Genomic DNA, 15,715 nt, shown 5'->3' on the forward strand with positions numbered 1-15,715 from the left:
AGGTTTGATTCTAATTATTTTATTAGGATTCTTTAATTTTATTTCACAATATCTTGGACTATTTTCCCATAATTTTAATGGTTCTTCACTAAAATTATTTTCTAGAATTTTAAACAACCAATGATTTGTTTCTAGTTGTTTAATTTGTTCTTTTCTTATTGGTCTAAATCCTTTATCACATACAAATTTATGGTTTTCTATTAAAGGTATTTCTACAGAAGTTTTTTCTGTTGATAATATTACTAAATTTCTATCTATAGAAAACGGTAGATGATATATAAAATTATTTCCTAATAATATGCCTCCATGCATTTCAGGAAAACACAATATTTTAGGAATTACAAATCTTACATTATTTATGTAAATTGGTATATTTCTAGCCTTAAATTGAATTATGGTTTCTTTACCATCAATTCCTATAGCTCTAATTGGATTTTTCATTAATTCCCATTTTTCTACAGGAATGGCATTTTCTCTACAACTACTTGTGGTAGCTCCAGTATCTAATAAAGCATGCAAAGAATATGTTTTATAGTCTCTAAATTGAAGTGTAATTTCTATATATGTATAATATTTCCTAGGTTGGAAATTTGAAAATGTAATAATATCATTTTTTCCTATTTTCATTTGTTGAATAATAGTAGTAGATTGTATTTCTTCCATTCTAGTATTTCTAGAATTTCTGCTAGGTTCAGTAGGGAAAATAGGTATTTGAACTGTTTTCATACCTATCGGTGTTGTTGAATTTGTACTAATATTATCTTCTTCTTCTTCTATTTGAGAATTAGAAGGTAAAGTTAAATTATCATTTGTATTTGTTATAGCATTATTTTTAAAATATAGTTTATCTCCTGATGACATATATTCTATAGTACTTACGGGTTTTGAAGTACTAGCACCACTTATTCTATCAATCATCCAATCTTTTGGAATTGACAGATCTTTTAAATGTAATAATTTTGGTTGTCTTTCTGTAGTAAATTTATTGGGCTCAAATAACTCAATTATTTTATTATTGATTTCTTTAATTTCTACTTCTGCCGTGTTGGTATATTCATTAATAGAAGTCCAACTTATTGCTAAATCTTCTGCTAAATCGCTAATTTCAGAATTTTTTGTCTGAATTCTTAAACATAAGCATTCTTCTATTAGGGGATCTGTAATAGATATAAAATAGTTTGGTTTAACTTTAAATCCTATTACTCCAGTGTGTAAATTAGACTGAATACCACCAATAAGTGCTTTTATCGGGTTTTCAAATCTTTTATCTAATAAAACCGCTATTATGGGTATATCAAGTCCTTTTCTAAATAAAGCTCTAATTGTTATCATAATTATACCTAAATGTATATATCTAACTTGAGGGTATTTCTTTTTAATCCTCTTAATTTTTTCTTTAGTAAATAATGGAATTTCTGTTAATCCTCCTCTAGTATCCTTAGCAACTGTGTTGCCACTAATTTTTTGTATATGTCTTTGACTCCTTATTTTAAACTTATATATTTTATATATTTCTTCTTTAGAAATGTGATTTTTATTTATTTTTTCTATCATTTCATCAGAAAAGTCTTTTTCTTCTCCAATCAAATTTCCTAATTTTATGTCTTGTTGTTCAGACTTAGGAATTTCTTCTAATTGATTTTTAGAACTACTTCCTACATTAAACATAAATATATATTCTTCTTCATCTAAATCAGAATCTGTTTCTGATATTAACTCATATAATATTTCTTCAGGATTTATTTCCTCTTCATAACAAATTTCTAAATCTTGTTCTTCAAGACTTTTAATCATCTTTTTAGCACTTCTTCCTTTATTAGGACAGTTTGGTGCTATATGGCCTTCTTCATCACAAATAAAACATTTACATATCTGTTTTTTAGATTTTTTAGAAGTTTTTCTTCTAACAAATTTTTTCTTTTTCTTATTATTACCAGTATATTTTTTATTTCCTGGTTTCCATCTAATAAATTTATATTTTCTATTTTTCTTTCTATGTTTTTTATATGTATTAGGACGTGTTGTTTTACATCCAAATTCCCATTCATTTTCTAGAATTTTTGTACAATGACTATAAGTTAATTTATTTTTTACTTGTTTAGCCGCTTTAGTTTGTAGACAATGTAGGGTTATTCTTTCTCTTGCAAAATTAATTCTATTTCCTATAGAATCTATATTTTCTTTTGCTATCCCTGATTCTTTAATATATTTATCTAAATAAGACACATATTTTTTATACATATAGAAAACATATTATTTTGTACATATTATTATGATATGAATTCCTCCAAGAACCGTAACTCATATATAGAAATTACACTTCAATTTAGAGACTGCAAAACATATTCTTTGCATGCTTTATTAGATACTGGAGCTACCACAAGTAGTTGTAGAGAAAATGCCATTCCTGTAGAAAAATGGGAATTAATGAAAAATCCAATTAGAGCTATAGGAATTGATGGTAAAGAAACCATCCATTTGATATAAACAGTATTGAATGGGGTTTCGTTAAGGAAATTGGAGTACAAAACTTTTCTTTTCACTTATTAAAATATTTTCCTGCTATTATAAAAGCTATATTATCACTTTTAGTATATCAAGATGATTTTTATTACTATTTTTATATCCAAATAAGTAGTCTTATTGGAATTGCTGAAAAAGAGCGATTCTATCAACCATATCAAATATGGATTATTCAACACACAAAGGCCTATTGTCTCTCACCTAGACTGAAAAAGGCAAAAGTTAGACAAAATAACAGATATATGGGTTTCAAGATAAACAACCACGAAATTAATTGGATTGTAAATTAAAGATAAGAACTTACAAATGAGTATTATGATATGAATTCCTCCAAGAACCGTAACTCGTGGGGCCTCTGATACCAATTACTTGCGGGGATGAGATATGTATAAAAAAATATGTGTCTTATTTAGATAAACATAGTAAAGAATCAGGGATAGCAAAAGAAAATATAGATTCTAACAAATATTTTAGAAGTTTAATAGATTCTATAGGAAATAGAATTAATTTTGCAAGAGAAAGAATAACTCTACATTGTCTACAAACTAAAGCGGCTAAACAAGTAAAAAATAAATTAACTTATAGTCATTGTACAAAAATTGAAGTCTTTATAGCATCTAAAAATTTTATTATAAAAACTGACAACCAGGCAGTCAAACAATTTCTGACTAATAATAGTCTAGAAAGTGTACCAAGAAGAATTAGATGGTATAATGATTTATGTAGTTTCAATTTTGAAGTTTTATATGTCAAAGGTACTAATAATATTATTGCTGATTATCTTAGCAGACATTATGGATAGAGGTAAAAAACCTCTAGGACAAGTCGGGAAATGGACTACTGTCCATAAAAAACCCAACAAAGGAAAGCAGATAAATCCTAATCAAGGATTTACTCCCAATCAGGGATTTACTCCTATATTAACAGGATTCTATCCTAATCAAGGATATTATGTTCTTTATCTAATGGTAAGACAACCAACTGGATCTCCTTCATCATATACATCAAGAATGGTAAACGAATACCCTTCAAAAAGAATAATTCAATCTCCTTGGTCTCAAGATCAAAATTCAGCATATCAAGCCAGTTATTCTGAAGTTATAAAAGGAGCAAAAATTTTGTTGAAACAACAACAAATTCCAGAAATAAAAGATTTTTATAATCCAGGAAAGTCAAATTTACTAAAAGTACTGATAAAAATGAAAGAATAGAATACTTAAAATTAATAGAAGAACTTTATGAAAAACATAAAAATCTATTTACTCAGTTTAATTAACACTATATGTTAAATTATGATACTACAGAAAGTAGTAGTTCTAGTAATTCTGATAATCAAGAAGATTTAAATGTAACTAGTTATAAATCTGATGAAGAAAACTCTTCAACAGATGAGGATGAAAATATAGAAGTCCCCGAACCTATGGATACTGATCAAACAGATCCTTATGGTAAAAGAAAATTAGAATCAGATATTCAAAAAGATGATTATCTGAGAGCTTTAAATAAAGACTTTGAAACAGTTGAAAATACAACAAGAATTTTTGGTAATCAAACTGAAAATATAGCTACTAATGAAGTTAAAACTGAATATACAAGCAAATCTTCTAATCAACAACCAAGTCAAACTATACCTATACCACATAGGATAGATGATTTAAATAAAAGAAATGTGGCTCAAGGTGGAATATATTTAGATTTGACTAATATTTCAATATCAGACTATGAAAAAACCATTGATGATTGGGCACAGTCAATGACAATAGTTGTAAACAACAACGGTTCTTGGTCAAAAGAAAATTTTTTAAATTATTTTGTAGGAACTTTTCAAGGAGACGTTTTACAATTTTTAAGACGTTGGGAAGAATCAGAAGTAGGAAAAGTCTAAAAAGGACAACTAATTAATCAAATAGGTACTCCTAAAGATCTTTTAAAAGGATTAACAAATATTCTAAAAACAGAATTTTGCGGTTATTTTGATAAAAAAGATCAAGATAGTATAGCTAGTTATACCTTATCAAAAATTAAATTATGTGATATTAGATATCTAGAAGAATTTTCTAAAAAATTTCTTCATGAATATCAAAAATTAAAAAATGAAAACATAGAATTTTGGAAAAACTAATATTTTCATAAACTACCCCCACCATGGGATGAGATATGTATAAAAATATGTGTCTTATTTAGATAAACATAGTAAAGAATCAGGGATAGCAAAAGAAAATATAGATTCTATAGGAAATAGAATTAATTTTGCAAGAGAAAGAATAACCCTACATTGTCTACAAACTAAAGCGGCTAAACAAGTAAAAAATAAATTAACTTATAGTCATTGTACAAAAATTCTAGAAAATGAATGGGAATTTGGATGTAAAACAACACGTCCTAATACTTATAAAAAACATAGAAAGAAAAATAGAAAATATAAATTTATTAGATGGAAACCATGAAATAAAAAATATACTGGTAATAATAAGAAAAAGAAAAAATTTGTTAGAAGAAAAACTTCTAAAAAATCTAAAAAACAGATATGTAAATGTTTTATTTGTGATGAAGAAGGCCATATAGCACCAAACTGTCTTAATAAAGGAAGAAGTGCTAAAAAGATGATTAAAAGTCTTGAAGAACAAGATTTAGAAATTTGTTATGAAGAGGAAATAAATCCTGAAGAAATATTATATGAGTTAATATCAGAAACAGATTCTGATTTAGATGAAGAAGAATATATATTTATGTTTAATGTAGGAAGTAGTTCTAAAAATCAATTAGAAGAAATTCCTAAGTCTGAACAACAAGACATAAAATTAGGAAATTTGATTGGAGAAGAAAAAGACTTTTCTGATGAAATGATAGAAAAAATAAATAAAAATCACATTTCTAAAGAAGAAATATATAAAATATCTAAGTTTAAAATATGGAGTCAAAGACATATACAAAAAATTAGTGGCAACACAGTTGCTAAGGATACTAGAGGAGGATTAACAGAAATTCCATTATTTACTAAAGAAAAAATTAAGAGGATTAAAAAGAAATACCCTCAAGTTAGATATATACATTTAGGTATAATTATGATAACAATTAGAGCTTTATTTAGAAAAGGACATGATATACCCATAATAGTGGTTTTATTAGATAAAAGATTTGAAAACCCGATAAAAGCACTTATTGGTGGTATTCAGTCTAATTTACACACTGGAGTAATAGGATTTAAAGTTAAACCAAACTATTTTATATCTATTACAGATCCCCTAATAGAAGAATGCTTATGTTTAAGAATTCAGACAAAAAATTCTGAAATTAGCGATTTAGCAAAAGATTTAGCAATAAGTTGGACTTCTATTAATGAATATACCAACACGGCAGAAGTAGAAATTAAAGAAATCAATAATAAAATAATTGAGTTATTTGAACCCAATAAATTTACTACAGAAAGACAACCAAAATTATTACATTTAAAAGATCTGTCAATTCCAAAAGATTGGATGATTGATAGAATAAGTGGTGCTAGTACTTCAAAACCCGCAAGTACTATAGAATATATGTCATCAGGAGATAGACTATATTTTAAAAATAATGCTATAACAAATACAAATGATAATTTAACTTTACCTTCTAATTCTCAAATAGAAGAAGAAGAAGATAATATTAGTACAAATTCAACAACATCGATAGGTATGAAAACAGTTCAAATACCTATTTTCCCTACTGAACCTAGCAGAAATTCTAGAAATACTAGAATGGAAGAAATACAATCTACTACTATTATTCAACAAATGAAAATAGGAAAAAATGATATTATTACATTTTCAAATTTCCAACCTAGGAAATATTATACATATATAGAAATTACACTTCAATTTAGAGACTATAAAACATATTCTTTGCATGCTTTATTAGATACTGGAGCTACCACAAGTAGTTGTAGAGAAAATGCCATTCCTGTAGAAAAATGGGAATTAATGAAAAATCCTATTTAGAGCTATAGGAATTGATGGTAAAGAAACCATAATTCAATTTAAGGCTAGAAATATACCAATTTACATAAATAATGTAAGATTTGTAATTCCTAAAATATTGTGTTTTCCTGAAATGCATGGAGACATATTATTAGGAAATAATTTTATATATCATCTACCGTTTTCTATAGATAGAAATTTAGTAATATTATCAACAGAAAAAACTTCTGTAGAAATACCTTTAATAGAAAACCATAAATTTGTATGTGATAAAGGATTTAGACCAATAAGAAAAGAACAAATTAAACAACTAGAAACAAATCATTGGTTGTTTAAAATTCTAGAAAATAATTTTAGTGAAGAACCATTAAAATTATGGGAAAATAGTCCAAGATATTGTGAAATAAAATTAAAGAATCCTAATAAAATAATTAGAATCAAACCTATGATCTATACTAAACAAGATATATATGAATTTGATATACAAATCAAAGAATTATTGGAAAAAGGATTAATAGAAAAAACTAATAGTCCACACTCAAGTCCAGCTTTTATGGTAAGAAACCATGCTGAAATAAAATGAGGAAAAGCTAGAATGGTAATTAATTATAAAAGACTAAACCAAAATACTATTTTTGATGGATACTTTATTCCAGGGAAAGATGTTTTAATAAATCAAGCTAAACAAGCAAAATATTTCAGTAAATTTGATTGTAAATCAGGATTTTGGCAAATAATGCTAACTGATGAATCTAAACCATTAACAGCCTTTAGTGCACCTAATGGTCATTATCAATGGAGAGTAATGCCATTTGGATTATGTAATGCACCTCAAATCTTCCAAAGATGGATGGATTCTATATTTAATAAATATAAAAAATTTTGTGTAGTTTATATAGACGATATATTAATATTTTCAGAAACACTGGAAAAACTAGAAAACATTTAAATATCATCTCCCAAGAATTCATAAAACATGGAATTATTTTGAGCCCTAAGAAAATAGAATTAGAAAAAACAGAAATAGAATTTTTAGGTTTAAATTTATCGGCTGATGGTCTTAAACTACAAGATCATATTATAGTAAAAATAAAAGAATTTCCAGAAGAAATTAAAAACCAAAAACAACTTCAACAATTTTTAGGTATAATTAATTATGGAAGAAACTTCTTTCCTAACTTATCTAAAAAAATAGGAGACTTATATGAAAAATTAAAAAAAGGATAAAACTTTTAGCTGGTCTAAAGAAGACTCAGAAATTATTAAAAATATAAAATCAGAAATAAATTATACCCCAAAAGTCTATTTACCAAAACAAGGTGATAGATTAATTTTAGAAACCGATGCATCAGAAAAATATTTGGGATGTATTTTAAAAGCTAAAACAGCAAAAAACGAAGAACTAATATGTGGATATAGTTCTGGAAAATTTAAATCAAATGAAGTTAATTATGCTATATATGAAAAAGAATTATTAGCTATTAAAAAAGCAATAAAAACCTTTCTCATATATTTAGCATCTGAAAATTTTATTATAAAAACTGACAACCAGGCAGTCAAACAATTTCTGACTAATAATAGTCTAGAAAGTGTACTAAGAAGAATTAGATGGTATAATGATTTATGTAGTTTCAATTTTGAAGTTTTATATGTGAAAGGTGCTAATAATATTATTGCTGATTATCTTAGCAGGCCTTATGGATAGAGGTAAAAAACCTCTAGAACAAGTCGGGGAATGGACTACTGTCCATAAAAAACCCAACAAAGGAAAGCAGATAAATCCTAATAAACTTCAATTTAGAGACTATAAAACATATTCTTTGCATGCTTTATTAGATACTGGAGCTACCACAAGTAGTTGTAGAGAAAATGCCATTCCTGTAGAAAAATGGAATTAATGAAAAATCCAATTAGAGCTATAGGAATTGATGGTAAAGAAACCATAATTCAATTTAAGGCTAGAAATATACCAATTTACATAAATAATGTAAGATTTGTAATTCCTAAAATATTGTGTTTTCCTGAAATGCATGGAGACATATTATTAGGAAATAATTTTATATATCATCATCTACCGTTTTCTATAGATAGAAATTTAGTAATATTATCAACAGAAAAAACTTCTGTAGAAATACCTTTAATAGAAAACCATAAATTTGTATGTGATAAAGGATTTAGACCAATAAGAAAAGAACAAATTAAACAACTAGAAACAAATCATTGGTTGTTTAAAATTCTAGAAAATAATTTTAGTGAAGAACCATTAAAATTATGGGAAAATAGTCCAAGATATTGTGAAATAAAATTAAAGAATCCTAATAAAATAATTAGAATCAAACCTATGATCTATACTAAATAAGATATAGATGAATTTGATATACAAATCAAAGAATTATTGGAAAAAGGATTAATAGAAAAAACTAATAGTCCACACTCAAGTCCAGCTTTTATGGTAAGAAACCATGCTGAAATAAAATGAGGAAAAGCTAGAATGGTAATTAATTATAAAAGACTAAACCAAAATACTATTTTTGATGGATACTTTATTCCAGGGAAAGATGTTTTAATAAATCAAGCTAAACAAGCAAAATATTTCAGTAAATTTGATTGTAAATCAGGATTTTGGCAAATAATGCTAACTGATGAATCTAAACCATTAACAGCCTTTAGTGCACCTAATGGTCATTATCAATGGAGAGTAATGCCATTTGGATTATGTAATGCACCTCAAATCTTCCAAAGATGGATGGATTCTATATTTAATAAATATAAAAAATTTTGTGTAGTTTATATAGACGATATATTAATATTTTCAGAAACACTGGAAAAACATAGAAAACATTTAAATATCATCTCCTAAGAATTCATAAAACATGGAATTATTTTGAGCCCTAAGAAAATAGAATTAGAAAAAACAGAAATAGAATTTTTAGGTTTAAATTTATCGACTGATGGTCTTAAACTACAAGATCATATTATAGTAAAAATAAAAGAATTTCCAGAAGAAATTAAAAACCAAAAACAACTTCAACAATTTTTAGGTATAATTAATTATGGAAGAAACTTCTTTCCTAACTTATCTAAAAAAATAGGAGACTTATATGAAAAATTAAAAAAAGGATAAAACTTTTAGCTGGTCTAAAGAAGACTCAGAAATTATTAAAAATATAAAATCAGAAATAAATTATACCCCAAAAGTCTATTTACTTGCGGAAGATCGATATTTTATTAAAAGTAAAGGAAATATTTTTTTTACAAGGAAAGGTTGTTTACAGAGAGGATACTTAAAGTAAAAAGAAAGATTTCTAAACTATTGTTCGATGCCTCGTTTAGGCTCTTTACATTGCTATTTATAGTAAAATTTCTAAACTCTATTTAATTTTTCTTCAATCCCGCACAGTGTTTCTGATAAGGATGAATTTATTGTTGCCTCCACGTATGTTGTCAGTTGTCTTTTTCATATCTTGTTTGTACATGGATGCCTTGAATTTTTGTTTACCGCCAATCTTGAAAATCAGCTTGAAAGTCTTCTTAACTTTCCACGTGGTCTTTGTCTTTATCCTTCTTGGATGTTGTCCAGGTTCCATGTTTCTATTTCATCCAGGTGTAAAGATTCTGGTGATAGTCTTGGTGAATTCCAAGTCTCCCACGTGTTCTTGATTTCTTCAATTATTTCTGAAGGGAAATCGTCTATTTCCATATCTGCTATTTTCTTTAGCAGTTGTATGGATTCTTCATCTCTTGATTTTTGAATTATGCTATTTTTATCAGCTACTATTCTTTTTCCATCGGTAGATAGTTTGTACGTTTGATCTTGAAGTACATGTCGTGCTGTTGACATTAAATCAATTCCGGCTTGGATTTGAAAATATTTTGGATTATTGTAACACTTGTCAATGGTTTTGGTCAAGTGTTTTTTTATCTTCTTTGGCTGCTGATAAATAAGGACTATCAAACATTCGTTGAATAATCCATATTTGATATGGTTGATAGAATCGCTCTTTTTCAGCAATTCCAATAAGACTACTTATTTGGATATAAAAATAGTAATAAAAATCATATTGATATACTAAAAGTGATAATATAGCTTTTATAATAGCAGGAAAATCTTTTAATAAGTGAAAAGAAAAGTTTTGTACTACAATTTCCTTAACGAAACCCCATTCAATACTGTTTATATCAAATGGTTCATGATCTAATCTGAATTTTATAGTAGGAATTTCTTCCCCTATATCATTTAGACAAACATATGATTGTAAAAAGTATTCAGAAAAGACTTTTTTATATTGAGTCTGCTGGTTGCAGATAATTTTATTGATTTTTTCAAAAATTTCTGCTGGTAGTATTTTCCTAGCTTTATTATATAAACATATTCTAAACATTTTATTTATAATGGGACTATTTGTTCCTTTATGAATAAAGTATTGAAATATATCAATAAGATTATTTATCTCATTGATATTTGTATACTCTATTTCGAGTTCTTGCCGATCTCTGTATAAAACAGCTTTTAATAATAATTCATGTGCTTCATTTTCTTTAGTTGTTTTTTCAACTAGAAATTGTGAAAACTTTGTAAGGGTTCGTCTAAAGTTTGTTGTTTGTTCTAAAATATGGGTTTTCCATATTTCATTAATATATTTATAAATTTCATTTGGTAATCCTGGATTATAAAAATCTTTTATTTCTGGAATTTGTTGTTGTTTCAACAAATTTTCTGCTCCTTTTATAACTTCAGAATAACTGGCTTGATATGCTGAATTCGGATCTTGAGACTAAGGAGATTGAATTATTCTTTTTGAAGGGTATTCGTTTACCATTCTTGATGTATATGATGAAGGAGATCCAGTTGGTTGTCTTACCATTAGATAAGGAACATAATATCCTTGATTAGGATAGAATCCTGTTAATATAGGAGTAAATTCCTGATTGGGAGTAAATCCTTGATTAGGATTTATCTGCTTTCCTTTGTTGGGTTTTTTATGGACAGTAGTCCATTCCCCGACTTGTTCTAGAGGTTTTTTACCTCTATCCATAAGGCCTGTTAAGATAATCAGCAATAATATTATTAGTATCTTTGACATATAAAACTTCAAAATTGAAACTACATAAATCATTATACCATCTAATTCTTCTTGGTACACTTTCTAGACTATTATTAGTCAGAAATTGTTTGACTGCCTGGTTGTCAGTTTTTATAATAAAATTTTCAGATGCTAAATATATGAGAAAGGTTTTTATTGCTTTTTTAATAGCTAATAATTCTTTTTCATATATAGCATAATTAACTTCATTTTATTTAAATTTTCCAAAACTATATCCACATATTAGTTCTTCGTTTTTTGCTGTTTTAGCTTTTAAAATACATCCCCAATATTTTTCTGATGCATCGGTTTCTAAAATTAATCTATCACCTTGTTTTGGTAAATAAACTTTTGGGGTATAATTTATTTCTGATTTTATATTTTTAATAATTTCTGAGTCTTCTTTAGACCAGCTAAAAGTTTTATCCTTTTTTAATTTTTCATATAAGTCTCCTATTTATTTAGATAAGTTAGGAAAGAAGTTTCTTCCATAATTAATTATACCTAAAAATTGTTGAAGTTGTTTTTGGTTTTAATTTCTTCTGGAAATTCTTTTATTTTTACTATAATATGATCTTGTAGTTTAAGACCATCAGCCGATAAATTTAAACCTAAAAATTCTATTTGTGTTTTTTCTAATTCTATTTTCTTAGGGCTCAAAATAATTCCATGTTTTATGAATTCTTGGGAGATGATATTTAAATGTTTTCTATGTTTTTCCAGTGTTTCTGAAAATATTAATATATCGTCTATATAAACTACACAAAATTTTTTATATTTATTAAATATAGAATCCATCCATATTTGGAAGATTTGAGGTGCATTACATAATCCAAATGGCATTACTCTCCATTGATAATGACCATTAGGTGCACTAAAGGCTGTTAATGGTTTAGATTCATCAGTTAGCATTATTTGCCAAAATCCTGATTTACAATCAAATTTATTGAAATATTTTGCTTGTTTAGCTTGATTTATTAAAACATCTTTCCGTGGAATAAAGTATCCATTAAAAATAGTATTTTGGTTTAGTATTTTATAATTAATTACCATTCTAGCTTTTCCTCTTTTTATTTCAGCATGGTTTCTTACCATAAAAGCTGGACTTGAGTGTGGACTATTAATTTTTTTATTATTTTCTTGGTTTTTAGATTTTTTATTTCTATTAATAGTAGAAGTCAGTGATTCTATTCTATAAACTATGAACAAAAACAACGGTCCGCCCACCTTTTTGGAAAAAGCTTATAAATATCTGAATTTCAAATGTAGGGAAAATGCTACCCAATAATGGCTACTATTTAAAAGGCAGCCCATAGAAGTGAGATAAAAATGATTCTATGTTTCCCAACCACTAGAGAATTATCAAGCAGGTGGAGTCGAGTCGTATTTGTATTCTTTTTGTATAATCTTATTTGTTTTTGGTGTTTGAGAATAATTTTGTTTGAATTGGCATTCAGATAAATATTTTTCAGTAATTTTAAGATTTAAACTCAATCTAAATATCTAAAAAATATATCCATTGTCATTTTTTTATCACCTAAATACATAATTATTGTTGAAATTCAGTTTAATCTAAAATATGGACTTTAATTTCTATTCAAATCTATTCATATTTGTATTTAAATAAGTTTATTTTTTTAATTTTTGATAAAAAATGTTTTCTTTGCGTTTAATGTTACTAATTTTAGATAATTTTTTCTTTTATTAGTAAAATGTTAAAAATAAATTTATCTTTTTAATATTTATGAATATTAATTTTTTGGTTTAATATAATATTTAGTACTTAAATTTGACATGTTGTCCTAATTTGGTATATAAACTTTTTTGACCCAATTTGGTACCTAAGTTTTTTTAGGTCTAATTTGATACTCGAACTTGACATTTTTTTCTTATATGGTACCTAAATTTTTTTAGATTCAATTTAGTACCTAAATTTATAATTTTATATACAACCATACAAGTTGCCCCGAAAAACTAACTGTGTTAAAAAACTCATGTTATGCTTCAAAAATATCATCATTAGAAGAAATTCGTGTTAACAAATTATGCATTGAGCTATACTTAACAACTTAATATTTAATAAGAAAACAAGAGTTCTAAAAACCCAAAATAAAATAAATTCATTATTTTAAATTAATAAAATGAAATAAATAAATTGAACTAAAAAGTAATTGAACGTTTAAAATGCAAAAAAGATATACTAAGTCATTTGCCACATATCAATTGTACATTGATTATTTTTGGTACCTCATAAAAAATTAACATTGTTAGTATATTGGAGTAATTTTATAACATTTAACAAGTTCAGGTACTAAATTGGACAAAAAAATTAAGTACCAATTTAAGAACAAGTGTCAAGTTCAAGCACCAAATTGAACAAAAAAATCTAAATACCAAATTGAATAGAAAATAAACATGTTAAATTAACAAATTTTAACGCAAACTACTAAAGACAATAATGAATGAACTAAGATTTTTAAATTAAAAAAATAAGAGGATTGAATTTTTAACTTTTAAAATATAATGATTAAATCTCAAATTTTATCAAAATACTAGACTAACAACACATTTTAACCTATATATATATGTGCGTGTAAAACATGTCCATCCCCCATAAGCTTTTTCGTCAAATTTCGTGCGTTGATTTCTTTTCAAGCCCCAGTTTCAGACATAGATATCATATCATTAAGAGTTTCTGTTTTTTTTTTTTTATTGTCTTTTCATAAGAAAAAATCATGTGATGGTTTGATATTGTTATACCTTCAAACTTAGTATTCTCTTTTTTCTATTAAATCATTTCATGTTTAGTCATTATTTCAACTTTGTGTGAACCTAAGTGGCAACAATGAGATATATATCCTTTACTAATTGAAACAACAACAGACCAAAAGCCTGTCTGGTTGTCACTGCAACTGGTTTCTTTCTTTGTTTTTTTTCTTTTAGTTTTCATTTTAAAGTATGTTGAAGTTTTCTGCCATTACAGTGAATTAGACATGCGAACACACTTGTAATTTGTAAGGGAAGCTTCCTGTGGTTTTCCCTTCTTCACAGTGTAACCTGCGTCGAAGTTACCTTTTCAGGACACAGTACGATAATGTATACAAAATCAGATTAATCAACCACCCCATTTTTGTTTCACTCAAATACATTGTTTTTGAAATAAAGCAATATTTTATTCTTAATATGTTTCTAATTCTGTTCAATTCATATTAGTTTTAAAATTTGGATAACTTTTTTAAATTCAGTTCTTAAACTTGAATTTTATTAAGATATAATGACATGATATTTTGATATTATGCGATTTATCACCTAAAATTTTTAAAAGATATTTTATAATTTTTAATATTTGTTATATGTTTAGATTTTATTAATATTTTAATTTTTCAAGAGATGAAGTGACACGACATCACACCTTAACAAAATTCAAATTCAAGAAAAAAAAATATAAAAAAAGCCCTACCAAATTTTAGGATTAATGTGGATAAAAAAATTTCAAGGACTAAGTTAGAAAAAATTGTTAATTTTAGGGATTAACTGTTGTCTTATACATTGTTTCTTAAAAAGTTTACAAATAATACATATCTAAAAAGCTATAATTAAAAATTGAAAATTAAAATATATCCATCACAATAAACATGGATACAACTTACATATTATAAATTTTAAATTCAAAATAAATTTGAGATATTAAAGTTTCGGAATCTCACATTTTCAGTTGTTACATATTCAAATCAAATGCAATTTTTTTAATAATAATTGTATTAAATAATTATATATATTATTTTTCAAGGTATCTATCGTAACAAACTCAATAATTAATCTTCCACATTCTGTAAGTCTATTAAGGGGTAGATATTAGCTACAAGTTTTAAAGTTGATCTATTCACATGACGAGGATTAAGCCCTCAATAACTGTGTTTAAGGTAGGAGATAATTAAATATAATTTTAATATTATTTAATATGTAAAGTGGTTTACTGTTTATTTATTAACAATGAGTGTTTATGAAAATGAAGGAAAACATGGGATTGAGCTAATCCAAAAAGCTATAATCTACTGTATATTATATGTTATTATTTAACTCAAAACACTTTTTTAACATAATTTTTGTCTTTTTATTCCTTTTCCCGACAATTGCCACGCAATTTTATAAAAA

The 15,715-nt window shown here is 26.1% G+C and overlaps 1 long non-coding RNA gene across 2 annotated transcripts; it reads right to left on the bottom strand.

The window, feature by feature from the left end:
• Positions 1-6,136: 6,136 nt before the first annotated feature.
• LOC121208542 (uncharacterized) lies at positions 6,137-9,787 on the bottom strand. 2 transcript variants are annotated; one of them, XR_005903657.1, is made up of 3 exons: positions 9,667-9,787; positions 8,447-8,497; positions 6,137-8,354 (listed from the first exon to the last, which is right to left on the bottom strand). It is a non-coding gene; the product is annotated as an uncharacterized lncRNA (long non-coding RNA). The 2 variants fall into 2 exon arrangements; XR_005903656.1 differs by having other exon boundaries at positions 6,137-8,497.
• Positions 9,788-15,715: the final 5,928 nt, after the last annotated feature.

This window comes from Gossypium hirsutum, chromosome A10, assembly GCF_007990345.1.
Source record: "Gossypium hirsutum isolate 1008001.06 chromosome A10, Gossypium_hirsutum_v2.1, whole genome shotgun sequence".
Lineage (NCBI taxonomy): Eukaryota > Viridiplantae > Streptophyta > Magnoliopsida > Malvales > Malvaceae > Gossypium > Gossypium hirsutum.